Raw genomic sequence first — 16,317 nt, 5'->3', positions numbered from 1 at the left:
TGGAGCAAATGGAGTTGGGAAATAACGCTGGAAAGAAAGGGGAAATAGCATGCTGGGGAAAATGAAAAATAAAAACCTGAAAAATGAATCTGCATTCATTTTGCTCTCCCGAAGTAGTTTCTCATTTACTCTCCCCCAGCCACACAATGATTTTATCTTTCTCTGACTGTGCTCCCTCATCTCCTGAAATGAAGTAGATTATATAGCTAAGTTGTCTGGTATTTATGCAATGGAACCTGCTAACTTTTGGTCACTTTGAGGGGGCGGGGGTCGTGTTCAAAGTTCAGTGTCACTCAGCTCCTGCCCCGGGTCATCAAGAGTTTATGAAGTAGAGTTTTAAGTTGCTTTCAGGCCTCCCAGGGTACCAGATGGCATCTCTCCTGCTGCAGGGAAGAGGGACCCAGCAGAGCCTGCAAGTGTTAGGCAACATGCTCTGCAGGTGGGGGACTCTTGGCGTGAACTCTGGGACCACTACCGGACCCAGGACCATCGACTTTATTGGCCTGGCCTCTGCAGATGAAGGCAGCCGAGCTGGTTCTCCCCCTGCGTGTTAATGGATTCCCAGCCAGGGCCCTGCACCTTTCTGTTCATTTTTATCCGTTGTCGACGGCAAACACTCCCAGGTTTCCACCGAGCCCATTAATTCAAAAGTTCCTCCACCCAGACTGGCCCAAGGCAGACCCGCGAGCCAACGGTGGGGATTCAGGCCTGAGCTATAGGAGGGGATGACCTGTTCCATTTGGTTCAGAAGAAAGGGGGCAGAGGGAGGAGAAGGTGGCGGTGAAAAAAACTTTGTATTTTTCCATTCCTTTAGAAGTCTTCTCGGCAAGGAAAGAAAGAGCGCGATTGCTCAGCCCGGGCTTGAGGTGAGATCATCGGGCTAATTTAACCCAAGTGGCTTAAACCTTGGAGTGGAGCCCTGGGCCACCCAGAAAAACACATCACGGGTCATGAGGAGACCTTTCCTAAGGGGAGCATAGTTTATGATTCATAAACAGGATGTCCCTCTGGTTCCTCTCCTGAAATGATAGAACTAATAACAACAATAGTAACTGTGGTATCTGTTAAGCACTTACTATGTGCCAGGCACTATACTAAGTGCTGGGGTAGATACAAGCTAATTGGGATGGGCACGATCCCTATTCCACATAGGATTCACAGTCTTAATCCCCATTTTACAGATGAGGCCCAGAAAAGTGAAGTGACTTGCCCAAGGATATACTGCAGACAAGTGGCAGAGCCAGGATTAGAACCCAAGTCCGTCTGACTCCCGGGTCTGTCTGACTCTCAGGCCTGGGCTCGGTCCACTAGGCCACCCTGCTTCTCTTCCATCCCTCCGGGTCACTTGTGCCAAGTGCATGGTAAATCCACATCTCTGCTAGAGTATGGAAAAACACAAACTGATGGATGCTGGGCATCCTTCTTTGCTCATATTCCATCTGTTAAAAACATCACTTTACAAGCTGCAGCTCTACTATCCTGGAGGAATTCTCCAAATAGCAGGATCACTGTCTACGAAAGCCATATTTCCATCATGGAGCCCTTGTGCTATCCCCACCCCCCAACTCCGCCACTGTCTACCTTAGTGCAAGCAATATAGGGTGCTATTTTCCCCAAAGATCACTGCAAAGTTAAATCAGCAATGTCAACCTCATCTTGATCCATGGTGAACTAGGGGAGTAAATTCTGCTCCAAAATAGACAATTCTCCTGGAACAGCAGGCAGATTGAGGGGCAATCAATCATATTTATTGAGCGCTTACTGTGTGCAGAGCACTATCCTAAAGGCTTGGGAGAGTACAACAGAGCTGATAGAAATATTCCCTGCCCACAGTGAGCTTTCAGTTTAGAGCAGGAGACAGCCATTAATATAAATTATGGATATGGACATAAGTCCAGTGGGGGATAGGGTCCAAATCTAATTCCCACCAAGATATTCATTCCCAGCACTTTGTACAGTGCTCTTACTGCTATTCTCCTCCTCTCATCCCACTCATCATGGTGTTACTCAGTAGACCCTCAACAGATACCACTGATTGACTACCCCTCCGGACCGTAAGCTTGTTGTGGGCAGGGAACAAGCGGCCAACTCTGTTATATCGTATTCTCCCAAGCACTTAGTACAGTGCTCTGCACATGATAAACTCTCGATAAATACCACTGCTTGACTAATGCAATGTTACACTCCCTAGAATCATGAAGACCCAGATGGCAGCTCTCAGTATTCATTCATTCATTCAAATTGTCTTTATTGAGCACTTACTGTATGCAGAGATGATCAGTTTCCAACCCAGCGGACTTCACGAGTCTAAGACCCGAAGGGGTCAGATTCTGTCCTGGTGCATGATCCAACTTTGACCTGTGACCAGAAAGATGGATAAGAGGGTATGTGGGCAGGAAATGTGTCTACCAACTCTGTTTTACCATACTCTCCCCAGGATGGCACCTGGAGAGTTTTCAGTACTCTAGCAGTCTCGGCTACGGGAGGGAGAGTCAAGTGGAGGCCAATCCAATTCCAATTCCAATCCAATTCCAATCCAATTCCTAGCTTGGGCAGTGGCTAGCGAGTGGAAGGCAAATCTGCTACAAGTCAAAACTCCCCTGTGCTGGGCAGCAGCGGTGTGGAAGAGAGTCGAGGGCGGAGACTCAAGTTTAATCTGTGGAAGAAAGCAATGGTAAACCACTTCCGTATTTTGATCGAGTAAACTCTACGGATCCACTACCGGAGTGATTGCAGATGGAGAGTGGGGCGTTCTGGGAGAGATATGTCCGTGGAATCGCTATGGGTCGGAGACGACTCGACGGCACGAGGGAAGACGAGACTCTCCCAGGCCCTTAGTACAGTGCTCTGAACACAGTAAGTGCTCGATAAATACAACCGATTGTTAGTTAATCAATCGATCTTTCAATCAGCAGCTGAAAGGGAGTGGGAGATGTAGCTAAGGATAGAGTTGGATCACCTTGATAAATCAGAATGGCTCTCAGTAAGGCGAAAAAGTTCACTGAGCAAAGCAAAGGACAACCTTATCGACCATGCCCGGTCTTATCTGCCAGATGGATGGGAGACTCTCACTCCCTGACAGTTGCCAACTTGCCGTATAAGTTATACGGCAACTTATATGTTGCCAACCTGTACTTCCCAAGCGCTTAGTACAGTGCTCTGCACACAGTACGCGCTCAATAAATACGATTGAATGAATGAATGACGGTGAAGTCATCTTTAAATTCAAAGAGCAGCTAGCTCCATTACGATGAACGTCTCCACTGGGGAGTTACAGGAAACAGTAAGGTGGGCCAGAACGGCAAAGATCTGAGAGTTAAAATGGGTCAGTAGTAATAATGGTGGTATTGTTAAGCCCTTACTCTGTGCCAAGCACTGAACTAAGCAGTGGAGTAGAAACAAGATAGGTAGCACACATTCCCTGTCCCACATGGGACCCACTGTCTAAGAGGAAGACAGATATTTAATGTCCATTTTACAGATTTGGAAATTTAGCCATAGAAAGGTTAAGTGCCTTGCCCAGAGTCACACAGCAGGGAAGTGGCAGAGCTGGGATAGAAGCGCAGGTCCTCCGCCTTCCAGGGCTGTGATCTTTCCATTAGGCTATGCACATGGCCCACAGTTAATGTTAACCTGTAGTTAACGTGGAAAATGTGAAGCAGAATTCCATAATTAGGAGAGCAAGTGGCAGTGGGAACCAAGGTAGGGAACTGGGAATCCTGGGGCAGTGAAAGCCCAGACACTGCCGGATCCAAACCACCTCTCTCTTGCCCTACCCGCAGAAGCAGCGGGGCCTAGCGGATAGAGCAAAGGCTTGGGAGTCGGAAGGTCTTGGGTTCCAATCCCCGCTCTGCCACTTGTCATCTGTGTGACCTCGGGCAATTCATTTCTCTTCTCGGCCTGTTACTTCATCTGTAAAATGGGGTTGAAGAATGTGAGCCCCATGTGGGACATGGACTGGGCCCAACCCAATGAGCTTGTATCTACTCCAGAGCTTAATACAGTGCCTGGCACATTGTAAGTGCTTAATAAATACCGTTAAAAAAACACTTAAATACCATTTTTAAAAAAAAAAAAAACTAACCCAGAGAACATACAAGCCCCCTTAGTGGGGGTCAAAGCCCTGCCCAAGCCCTTCCTCAAACCTCCTGTCTCTCCAGGACAATTTCTGGATGGGGCGAGTGACACGGTGAGGTTAGAATAGGAAGGAAGTGCCAAGAGGAGATACTAGTGAGTTATCCTGTTGGGACAGAGGCCCTATTAGGGGAATATTCTGGGACTAGTTGGCCCTGGGGAATCATGAGCTATCCTGTGATCCTCACCGATGATCACACCTTCACCAGTGTCCTGGCCTCAGAATGGGCGCTGGAGGTCATTCAACGACTGTACGATAACTTTGAAGAGGAAAGAAAACAGATTGGGGATATTCATCCAGGAGAGAAGAAAAGCGGAGGGTGGTTTAGAGCATTTTTATTCAGAGGCGGCGGGTCGGCTGTTCTGGAGACACAGCAGGAGGATTAAACTGGAGCATGAGAGACTCGCCGTGGGCCAGGAATGTGTCTACCAACTCTGTTATATTGTACTCTCCCAAGAGCTTAGTACAGTGCTCCTCATCACAGTAAACGCTCAGTAAATACCATTTATTAGTTGACTGACAGGCTTTGTGAGAAAATTCTTCCTTATACCTCATCTTTGCAGATTGATAAACTAAGGGATTTGGAATTCCTGTTTCTAGATTTTTTTTATTTATAGTATTTATTAAGTGCTCTCCACCTGCCAAGAATTATGTTGGGCAATGGATTACGGGATAAGGAGATCAGACCCTGTCTCTGCCCCACAGGGAGCTCACAGTCTAAGAGATAAGGAGAACAGGGATCTGAGCTCCATTTTGCAGATCAAAAAATTAGGGCCAACAAGAGTTAAGTGACTTATCCAGGGTCACACAACTGGTCCTATTTTTTTTTAAATGGTATTTGTTAATCACTTACCATATGCCAGGCATTATACTAGTGAGCCACGCTGGAGAAGCAGCGTGGCTCAGTGGAAAGAGCCCGGGCTTTGGAGTCAGAGGTCGTCGGTTCAAATCCCGGCTCTGCCACTTGTCAGCTGTGTGACTTTGGGCAAGTCACTTAACTTCTCTGTGCCTCAGTTACCTCATCTGGAAAATGTGGATTAAGACTGTGAGCCCCACGTGGGACAACCTGATCACCTTGTATCCCACCCCAGCGCTTAGAACAGTGCTTTGCACATAGTAAGCGCTTAATAAATGCCATAAAAAAAATACTAAGCATTGGGGTGGATACAAGCAAATCAGGTTTGGACTCAGTCACTGTCCCACGTGGGGCTCACAGCCTTAATCCCCATTTTACAGAGAGGAAACAGAGGCACAGAGAAGTTAAGCAACTCGCCCAAGGTCACTGGCAGAGCCGGGATTAGAATTCTAAACGTCTTTAGAAATTGGGTAAAATCTCATCTGCTTGATATGGTCCATTAGGGATTGGGAGTTTCTCCAGGGTCTCTGGCTAACCGGTTCAGGGACCAAAGGCATGACAGAAAGGAAACCTTTGTCAATCAAGCAGCGTGGCTCAGTGGAAAGAGCCCGGGCTTTGGAGTCAGAGGTCATGGGTTCAAATCCCGGCTCTGCCAATTAGCAGCTGTGTGACTTTGGGCAAGTCGCTTCACTTCTCTGGGCCTCAGTTCCCTCATCTGTAAAATGGGGATTAAGACTGCTGAGCCCCCCCGTGGGACAACCTGATCACCTCGTAACCTCCCCGGCGCTTAGAACAGTGCTTTGCACATAGTAAGCGCTTAATAAATGCCATCAAAAAAAAAAAGTCAAGGTGACTTGGGGCTAGAATCCAAGTTGAAGCCAAGGTTCCGGCCCTGCCTGAAAGGGACGAACAAATCAGACACCTTGAAGGGGCTGCTCTTGGCTGGGTGGGATTAGAGCTGCTGCCCTAAGACATCACGGCATTCCGGGTTGCTCCGGAAGCAGCGTGGCACAGTGGATAGAGCCCGGGCCTGGGAATAAGGAGGTCATGGGTTCTAATTCCGGCTCTACCACTCGCCTGCTGTGTGACCTTGGGCAAGTCACTTCCCTTCTCTGGACCTCAGTTCCCTCATCTGCAAAACGGGTGCTTAGTACAGTGCCTGAAACACAGTAAGCGCTTAAATACCATAAAAGAAAAAGGGACAATGTCCAACCTAACGTATCTACCCCAACACAGTTAGAACAGTGAGCCCCATGTGGGACAGGGACTGTGTCCAACCTGATTACCTTTTATAATAATAATAATAATGGCATTTATTAAGTGCTTACTATCATCATCATCATCATCATCAATCGTATTTATTGAGCGCTTACGATGTGCAGAGCACTGTACTAAGCGCTTGGGAAGTACAAATTGGCAACAGATAGAGACAGTCCCTACCCAACAGTGGGCTCACAGTCTAAAAGGGGGAGACAGAGAACAAAACCATACTAACAAAATAAAATAAATAGAATAGATATGTACAAATAAAATAAATAAATAAATAGAGTAAAAAATATGTACAAACATATATACATATATGCAGGTGCTGTGGGGAAGGGAAGGAGGTAAGATGGGGGGATGGAGAGGGGGACGAGGGGGAGAGGAAGGAAGGGGCTCAGTCTGGGAAGGCCTCCTGGAGGAGGTGAGCATATTACTACGTGCAAAGCACTGTTCTAAGCGCTGGGGAGGTTACAAGGTGATCAGGTTGTCCCACAGTGGGCTCACAGTCTTAATCCCCATTTTCCAGAAGAGGTCACTGAGGTACAGAGAAGTGAAGTGACTAGCCCAAAGTCACACAGCTGACAATTGGTGGAGCCTGGATTTGAACCCATGACTTCTGACTCCAAGGGCCAGGCTCTTTCCACTGAGCCACGCTGCTTCTTTTATCTACCCCAGTGCTTGGCACATAGTAGGAGCTTAACAAATACCATAATGCTTATTGTTACCCAACAACACTCCAGTTCACTAGTGTTCCTGCCCTCCTACTTATGTCTGACCCGGTTTCCTCATCTTTCCAGGAATTCTGGGGAGCAAGCAGACAGGAAGCCTCCTCTCTCCGTCCTGCTGCTGGCAAGGGTGAAGGGGAAGAAACGTGGGCCCTTCTCCCTCCTGAGCCCAGTGGAGTGAAAGTCGCCCTGCCGCCGGATCCCGCTCCCCACCCCCAAGAGCCCTGGAGTAAAGAAGGCTGGCTAATTCTCTGAGGGCACATTTTCCCCCTTCCTCCCAATCCAGACCCACAGGGGCTCAATTCACTTTAAAGCAAAAGCAGCCCTGGACACCCCTCGGCCCCCAAACACCACTGCGTCTTGAACTTGATCTGAGGGATGCGTTTGTTGCCCTAAATTCAACTTCCAAACTAGGATGAGAGAATCTTATCGGGGTCTAGGGGAGGGCAGCTGGAGGCAGCCCAAATTCCGTCCCCCAAACTGAAGCCCCGATAAATCCCTGGGCTGGTTCTCCAAATGAGGATATAGCCCCCCGCACTTGCTAGTGAATGGTGGGCTGAGACTGCCCTCTTCTGCTCTGCTAGAAGAGCTTGCTGAACGCCAAGCTGAGACTCCGCTGCGGAAGTCATGGGATGAACAGGGAATACTGCCTTCTTGCAGATAGGCCTTTGGGTTCGGTCAATCGGTGGTACGTACTGAGCAGAGCAGTGGGCTAAGCACTTAGGAGAGTAAAGGGCGAGACGATGCGTTCCCGGCCCAGGCCGCGACTGAGAAGGAAGCAGCGTGGCCTAGTAGAAAGAGCACGGACAAGGGGTTAGAGGGCCCGGCTCTGCCACTTGTCTCCTTGGCGGCCCTGGACACGTCACTTCGCTTCTCGGTGCCTCAGTTCCCTGATTTGTAAAATATGAGGATCCGACACCTGTTCTCCTTCCCACTTAGATCGGGAGCCCCACGTGGGACGGGGAAGCAGTATGGCCCGGTGGATAGAGTCCAGGCCTGGGAATCAGGACCTGGGTTCTCATCCTAACTCCGCCGCTTCTCTGCTGTGTGACCTCGGGCCAGTCACTTCACTTCTCTGAACCTCAGGTGCCTCGTTGGCAAAACGGAGATTAAGACTGTGAGCCCCATGTGGGATAGGGACTGTGTCCAATCAAACTAGTGCTTAGTACAGTGCCTGGAGAACGGTAAGTGCTTAAATACCATAAAAGAAAAAGGGACAATGTCCAACCTAACTGGACCTGGGTTCTCATCCTAACTCCGCCACTTCTCTGCTGTGTGACCTCGGGCCAGTCACTTCACTTCTCTGAACCTCAGGTGCCTCGTTGGCAAAACGGAGATTAAGACTGTGAGCCCCATATGGGATAGGGACTGTGTCCAATCAAACTAGTGCTTAGTACAGTGCCTGGAGAACGGTAAGTGCTTAAATACCATAAAAGAAAAAGGGACAATGTCCAACGTAACTTGTATCCTTTTTAGACTGTGAGCCCACTGTTAGGTAGGGACTGTCTCTATATGTTGCCAATTTGTACTTCCCAAGCGCTTAGTACAGTGCTCTGCACACAGTAAGCGCTCACTAAATACGATTGATGATGATGATGATCCATCCCAGCATATTTAGAACAGTGCTTGATGCATAGTAAGTGCTTAAGAAATACCATAATAAAAAGATTTTCAGCCGTACAAAACACAGCAAGAACTAAGTGTTGTAAAGTTTAAATCCCTCCACGTTTAATTAGTTTGAGTGTGTCTCTCCCACCGGATTGTAAACTCGAGGGTGGAAATTGTGTATACTTTATGAGGACTTAGTGCAATGCTCTGAATAGAATGAGCACTAGATAAATATCACTGATTGATACTCAAGAGGCTGTGAAAATCCCAATGCCATTCAAAGAACGTGATCGTGCGTGGAGGAGCAGCCTGGCCTAGTGGAAAGAGCCCGGGCTTGAGACTCAAGTCGGAGGTCGTGGGTTCTAATCCCGGCTCCGCCACTTGTCAGCTGTGTGGCTTTGGGCAAGCCACTTCACTTCTCTGTGCCTCAGTTACCTCATCTGGAAAATGAGGATTAAGGCTGTGAGCCCCGCATGGGACAACCTGATTACCTCACATCTACCCCAGCTCTTAGAACAGTGCTTGGCACATAGTAAGCGCTTAACAAATACCATCAACATCATCATCATCATGAAGCTCTTGGGAGAGTAGGAGAGTTGGTAGACAGGATGTCTGCCCTCAAGGAGCTTAAACTCCTCCCACCCCAATTTCTTGAGCTAGACAGCTGGTCTTACTCAAACCACGTCATGAACAGGACTTTCGATACTATCGTTTGACTGATCATTCATTCATTCAATCGTATTTATTGAGCGCTTACTGTGTGCAGAGCACTGTACTAAGCGCTTGGGAAGTACAAGTCGGCAACATGTAGAGACGGTCCCTACCCAACAGTGGGCTCACAGTCTAGAAGGGGGAGACAGACAACAAAACAAAACATATTAACAGAATAAAATACATAGAATAAATATGTACAAGTAAAATAGAGTAATAAATATGTACAAACATATATGCATATATACAGGTGCTGTGGGGAAGGGAAGGAGGTAAGGCGGGGGGGATGGAGAGGGGGAAGAGGGGGAGAGGAAGGAGGGGGCTCAGTCTGGGAAGGCCTCCTGGAGGAGGTGAGCTCTCAGTAGGGCCTTGAAGGGAGGAAGAGAGCTAGCTTGGCGGATGTGGGGAGGGAGGGCATTCCACGCCAGGGGATGACGTGGGATCGATTCATGGACTTGAAAGATTCCTATCGAGGATGAAAAAATCCAAAATAATGACTTCCCAGCCTATTTGGTCTTTGAAACCTGTCCTCTCCCAGCCCTTCTCCTCCTCAGACTCCCTGCTCGAAATGCAAACGGCGTGCTTTCGTACTTCCACGCGAAGCCCTGCAGGCCTTCATAATCATGGGCTAACCGGTTTCCTCCACCCCGCCCCAGGTGAAGCTTGGCAGACCTGAAGGCACAAATATCTCTTTCCTGAGCCAATCCTAAAAGAAGCCATATGGTCACGACTCTAGGACATTTCCTAAGCAGAGATTTCAGCAGTCCCTCTCCTGGTCAGGCGGCCATAGAGGAAACACTCTCTCTAATGAGGGAGGAGTGCGACCTAATGGAAAAAGCACCAGCCTGGGAGTTAGGAGACCTGGGTTCCAACCCTAGCTCCCCTTTGGGGCTCAGTTTCCTCATCTGTAAAATGAAGATTCAAAACTTACTGTCCCTCTCCCTTCATTTATGAGGCCCGTGTGGGCCAGGGATGGAGTCTGATCTAATTATCTGCAATCCACCCCAGCAATTGGCACATAGTAAGCACTTAATGAATGTCACAATTCAATCATATTTATTGAGCGCTTACTGTGTGTGAAGCACTGCACTGAGCGATTGGGAGAGTACAATAGTCTTTTAGACTGTGAGCCCACTGCTGGGTAGGGACTGTCTCTATATGTTGCCAACTGGTACTTCCCAAGCGCTTAGTACAGTGCTCTGCACACAGTAAGCGCTCAATAAATACGATTGATGATGATGATACAATATAATAAACCATCCCAACCTACCGGAGAAAAATCCTCCTCTTTGGTTTTCCGTGGACAACGCAGAACCACGGATCCTACAGCCAGGGTCATGCTATCTGTTAAGCATGGAGGCTGGGCTTGCTCTTCAGAAATCTCCAAGATGGGCCACTTGGAGGGTGAAATAATGGACACAATTTCCAGATTTAAAAACTAAGTAAATGGATGCTTACCCTACTGTGTTTGCAGAAGGTAAAATATCTTTGCTTTTGTTTGGGTTTTTTTTTTTCAGTCCTGTGAGTGATGATAACCTACTCCGGAATGACATTAATTGTCCAGGAAGCGCTTATGGTTCAAGACACAAATTGTTGGTGCTGTCTCTCGACTGACGTATCATTAATGAATAATTCCCACAAAAAGTTAATTCCGCAATCTATAAATCAAGTCAGACGCAGAATAAACTGAATTATTATATTTTCGTCCCCTGCCTAACTTCATCTTCGTGACAAACTGAGCCGTCAAATCCATCAGCAGGAAATTTCCTCCTGAACTGAACGAGACCAACTGTTCCGAAGTTTCTCTGTAGTCTCTAGAGAGAGCTCCAAGTGTTAGGCAAATGGATCAAATCCAATCTTCCTAATCACAAATTCAGAATAAAAACCGCCACCATTTGCAGCGTGGGCTAACCTAGTGAGCAGTGCTGCTTCCCTTCCCCGCCATTATGTTGCCAACTTGTACTTCCCAAGCGCTTAGTACAGTGCTCTGCACACAGTAAGCGCTCAATAAATACGATTGAATGAATGAATGGAACAGCGTGACCTCGCAGAAAGACCAAGGGCCTCGAAGTGAGAGGACTCCACCTGACTCCACCATTTATCTACTGTGTGGCTTTGAGCAATTCATTTTACTTCCCTGAGCCTCGGTTGCCTCATCTGTAAGATGGGAATTCATTACCTGTTCTCCCTCCTAAACTGTGAGCCTCACATAGGACAGGGACCATGTTGACTTGATTATCTTCGCATCTTCCTCAGTGCTTGGTAGAGTGGTTGGCAAGAAGTAAGCGTTCAACAAATACTGCAAATATTACTAGTATTAAAAAAATCAGCCAAATACTGCTCAGGGCATTTTCTCACTGACTGGATGGTGTTTGAACCACCAGTCTGAAAAGATGGGCAACTAAGCAATCAGAATTTATGAACCTTTTGGGTTTTTTTTTTTTTTTTTACCAGGAAGCCATCCCCATTTGAAACACAACAGTTATTTCAGACAATCCACCTTTGCCGCAAGGCATTTTATTTCTGTCCACAGCCCTTAGGTCCATGAATTTTCCTTTGCCTATTCCACTCTTTATTCAGTTTGATAGAAACCTATCTACCATCTCTACTGTACCATACTTTCCCAAGTACTTAGTACTTTCCCAAGCACCTAGTGTTCTGCAAACAGTAAGCGCTCAATAAATACCAATGATTGATTCATATGTTGTATTTCCTGGTTTGCCCTTCTTCCTGCTCCCACTATTTGGGGCATCGTTTTTATCAATCTCCCCGTTACAAAATACGCTCCTTGAGGGTAGGCAAGCTATGTCTTTCTTCTGTGGTACTCATCCAAGCACTTAGTGCGGGGCTTCGCACTCGGAAGGAGCTCAGAAAATACCACTTATTGATTGCCAGCAGCACAGCTCAGTGGAAAGAGCCCGGGCTTTGGAGTCAGAGGTCATGGGTTCAAATCCCGGTTCCGCCAATTGTCAGCTGGGTGACTTTGGGCAAGTCACTTAACTTCTCTGGGCCTCAGTTACCTCATCTGTAAAATGGGGATTAAAACTGTAAGTCCCCCGTGGGACAACCTGATCACCTTGGAACCTCCCCAGCGCTTAGAACAGTGCTGTGCACATAGTAAGTGCTTAACAAATACCATCATTATTATTATTATTATTATATAATTCATCCTGATATTCTACTGGGGTGGAAAGGGAAATGAAAATCCAAAAAACACTAAATCCTCTTCTCCTTCCAGTGCGGTTTATTCCCTTATCTTAAGCCCCAGCATAAGAAATTCATCACCTCTTCCTCCTCCTCTGTGTACCGATCTGTGGACAAGGCCTAATTGCAAATCACTTCATGGAGATCTCTCAGATAAGCTCTGAAAGAGGAATAATTTTGGGGGTGAAGGGGGACAGTTTTTTTTACGACCGTTCAGAAGGGGAAGCTTGTCGTTATAGATGATTAGCGTGATTTCCATCTCTTTGACAGAAGCTTTAAAATAAGCCTACAGAGGCACCAGGCTTTCTGCTGTCTTTAGGGCCCATATTCTCAGAAAACATATTACGGATAAGGCTATGTTACACTGATGCCCCTCCTACTTGAACTGATATGTTGTATCTACCTCAACAATTAGCACAGCGCTTGGCACGTAGTAAGCGCTTAAATTCATTCATTCATATTTATTGAGCGCTTACTGTGCACAGAGCACTGTACGAAGCGCTTGGGAAGTACAAATCCACAGATATTATTACGTTCCAATTCCCAATGACCCCAGGGGATAGGAAATTCACACAGAATCCAAAGCTTTCTAATGCCTGTGCTACGGTAGGGTGTGTTGAAACAGATGCCGCTGATAAACTACCTTAAGGCTCAAACCTGGCATCGCGGAAGGATTAAAATTTCCAATTATTTACTCGGACACACCTGAGTCCCATACATTTCTTACACGAGTTTTCTAATCGGGTCACAAAAGGCCGTGAGTTATATCGAGGCCTATTCTTCTGAGATTCCCAGAGACTTTTCGGGATCAGTAAAGGTGAAATCAAAGGTGCTCTGCATCGCATGGGCTCTTAGACGACCCATTCCTAACCACGAGGAGGGCGGCCATCCACCTTCCTTCCAAGCATCCTGGTGTCCCTGTGGGAGTCGGACGCTGTGGGATGGATGGATCGTTAGTCTGACTCAGTAATGAAACTGGCCCTGGGGCTTTATTTGTTGCTCATTATTTCCTGGATTGGCGGCTTTGTATGAAAAGGAATAGTTAACGAGCCACAGCCTCAAAAAACGTCAGTGGCATTGGTTGAGCACTTACTATGTGCAGAACACTGTACTGAGCACTTGGGAGAATACAGTTCAACAGATGTTGGGTAGGGACCGTCTCCATATGTTACCGACTTGTACTTCCCAAGCGCTTAGTACAGTGCTCTACACACAGTAAGTGCTCAATAAATACGATTGAATGAATGAATTAGCAGACATGTTCCCTGCCCATAATGAGTTTACACCGAAGCAAGGCCCTACTGAGAGCTCACCTTCTCCAGGAGGCCTTCCCAGACTGAGCCCCCTCCTTCCTCTCCCCCTCGTCCCCCTCTCCATCCCCCCGTCCTACCTCCTTCCCTTCTCCACAGCACCTGTATATATGTTTGTACATATTTATTACTCTATTTTACTTGTACATATATATTCTATTTATTTTATTTTGTTAATATGTTTGGTTTTGTTCTCAGTCTCCTCCTTCTAGACTGTGAGCCCACTGTTGGGTAGGGACTGTCTCTGTATGTTGCCAACTTGTACTTCCCAAGCGCTTAGCACAGTGCTCTGCACCCAGTAAGCGCTCAATAAATACAATTGACTGATTGATTGATTGGAAGGATGTACCCCCAGAGGACCCGGGTTCTAATCCTGGCTATATCCCTTGTCGGCTGCGTGACCTTGGGCAAGTCATTTCACTTCTCCGGGCCTCCGTGTCCTCATCTTTAACATAGGGATTAACACTGTGATCCCCACGGGGGACAGGGACTGTGTCCAACCTGATTAGTTTATATCTACACCAGCATTTAGTAGAGGGTCCGGCACACAGCAAGCGCTTAACAAATACCACTATAAAACAAAACATAAAAAACGCGTTTGCTCTGAAGGATGCACCTGCAGGGGCCACGCCCAGCTTGGGGCTTGCCATCAATCGGTAGTATTGAGCACTTACTACGTGCAGGGCACTGTACCGAGCACTTGGGAAAATAATAATAATAATAATGGCATTTACGAAGCACTTACTCTGTGCAAAGCACTGTTCTAAGCGCTGAAATACAGTACAACAGCCTCCCCTTCCCACAGACCAGCTCGCAGAGGAGTGGGCATCGGTCTGATACTTATCCCGGCAGGGACGACAGCTGGTTTCTCGCCTCCCGGGAGGGTGGAGGATGAGGACGGCCGGTGGGCTGGATGATGCGGCTCCTTTCCGCACCTCACCTTCTTGGGTAAAACTGAAGGTTGGCAGCACGAGGCGGGTTCTGCCCTCACTGGGCTGATGCCCAGTGGCACTCCGTCAACCGAGCGCTGCGTGCAAAGCCCTGTACTAAGCACTTGGGAGGGTCTAACAATTTAACAGACACGTTCGCTGCACACAAGCAGCTTGCACCCTACAAGGAGCCGCTACGTCTCGATAGGTGAGGAGGGATATTTACACCCCCGATGTGGAGACGCGCGCGCTATAGGGATTAGAAAATGTGGGCAAGGAATGTGTCTACCAACTCTTCTACTGTAATAATAATAATAATGATGGTATTTGTTAAGTGTTTACCACGTGCAAAGCACTGTTCGAAGCGCTGGGGAGGATACAAGGTGATCAGGTTGTCCCACGTGGAGCTCACAGTCCTCATCCCCATTTTACAGATGAGAAAACTGAGGCCCAGAGAAATGAAGTGACTTGCCCAAAGTCACACAGCTGACAAGCGGCAGAGCCGGGATTAGACCCCATGACCTCTGACTGAGCCACGCTGCTTCTCCAAGCGCTGTACTCTTCCAAGCGCTTAGCACGGTGCTCTGCATTCAGTAAGCGCTCGATAAATACCATTGACGTTTTAGATACAGCAGTTTGCTTAACACTCAACCGAGCATTGAGATTTAAACCAGGATTGTGGCTCTTCCCATCCAAATATCTGAAATTCTTCTATGCATCCTCAAAGGATACCTACCAAATGAGATACGGACGATTCCCCCCTTTAGAAGAAGCGTCTCAGCTCCTAAAAGGTAGTAAATTATCAGCGTGGTAAGCGCTCGATAAATACCATTGACGTTTTAGATACAGCAGTTTGCTTAACACTCAACCGAGCATTGAGATTTAAACCAGGATTGTGGATCTTCCCATCCAAATATCTGAAATTCTTCTATGCATCCTCAAAGGATACCTACCAAATGAGATACGGACGATTCCCCCCTTTTGAAGAAGCGTTTCAGCTCGGGCCTGAATTTTGGCCTCTTCAGAGTTACAAGAGTAGCTCTTCTCATGGTCCCTTTCTATTGCGAGTCAGCGTTAAGTGACCATCTTGATCCCCAGGCCTGGTTTACGTTCAGTCCAGGCCGGCCATGGTTTCGCTCCTCAAAATCCTACCAGTTCCAGGGGTAGGGCTTTAGGATCTCCCACAGTGGTTGGGGGGATGGCAGTGCGGAGAAAAGACTTTACCTATATGAGAAACAGAGGCAGCTTCTGGAGCAGGTGGACCTTGGACAAGAGAAATGGAGTCGGCATGGTCCAAATTCATTCATTCATTCAGTCAATCGTATTTATTGAGCAGTTACTGTGTGCAGAGCGCTGTACTAAGTGCTTGGAAGAGTACAACATAACAATAAACAGATGCGTTCCCTGCCCACAAGCTCACAGTCTAGGAGTGGGGGAGAGACATTAATATAAATAAATACCGAACTGACATTCATATCTATTCTATTTTATTATGTTAGTACGTTTGGTTTTGTTCTCTGTCTCCCCCTTTTAGACTGTGAGCCCACTGTCGGGTAGGGACTGTCTCTATTTGTTA

This window comes from Tachyglossus aculeatus, chromosome 2, assembly GCF_015852505.1.
Source record: "Tachyglossus aculeatus isolate mTacAcu1 chromosome 2, mTacAcu1.pri, whole genome shotgun sequence".
Lineage (NCBI taxonomy): Eukaryota > Metazoa > Chordata > Mammalia > Monotremata > Tachyglossidae > Tachyglossus > Tachyglossus aculeatus.
This window is presented reverse-complemented; position numbering follows the sequence as displayed.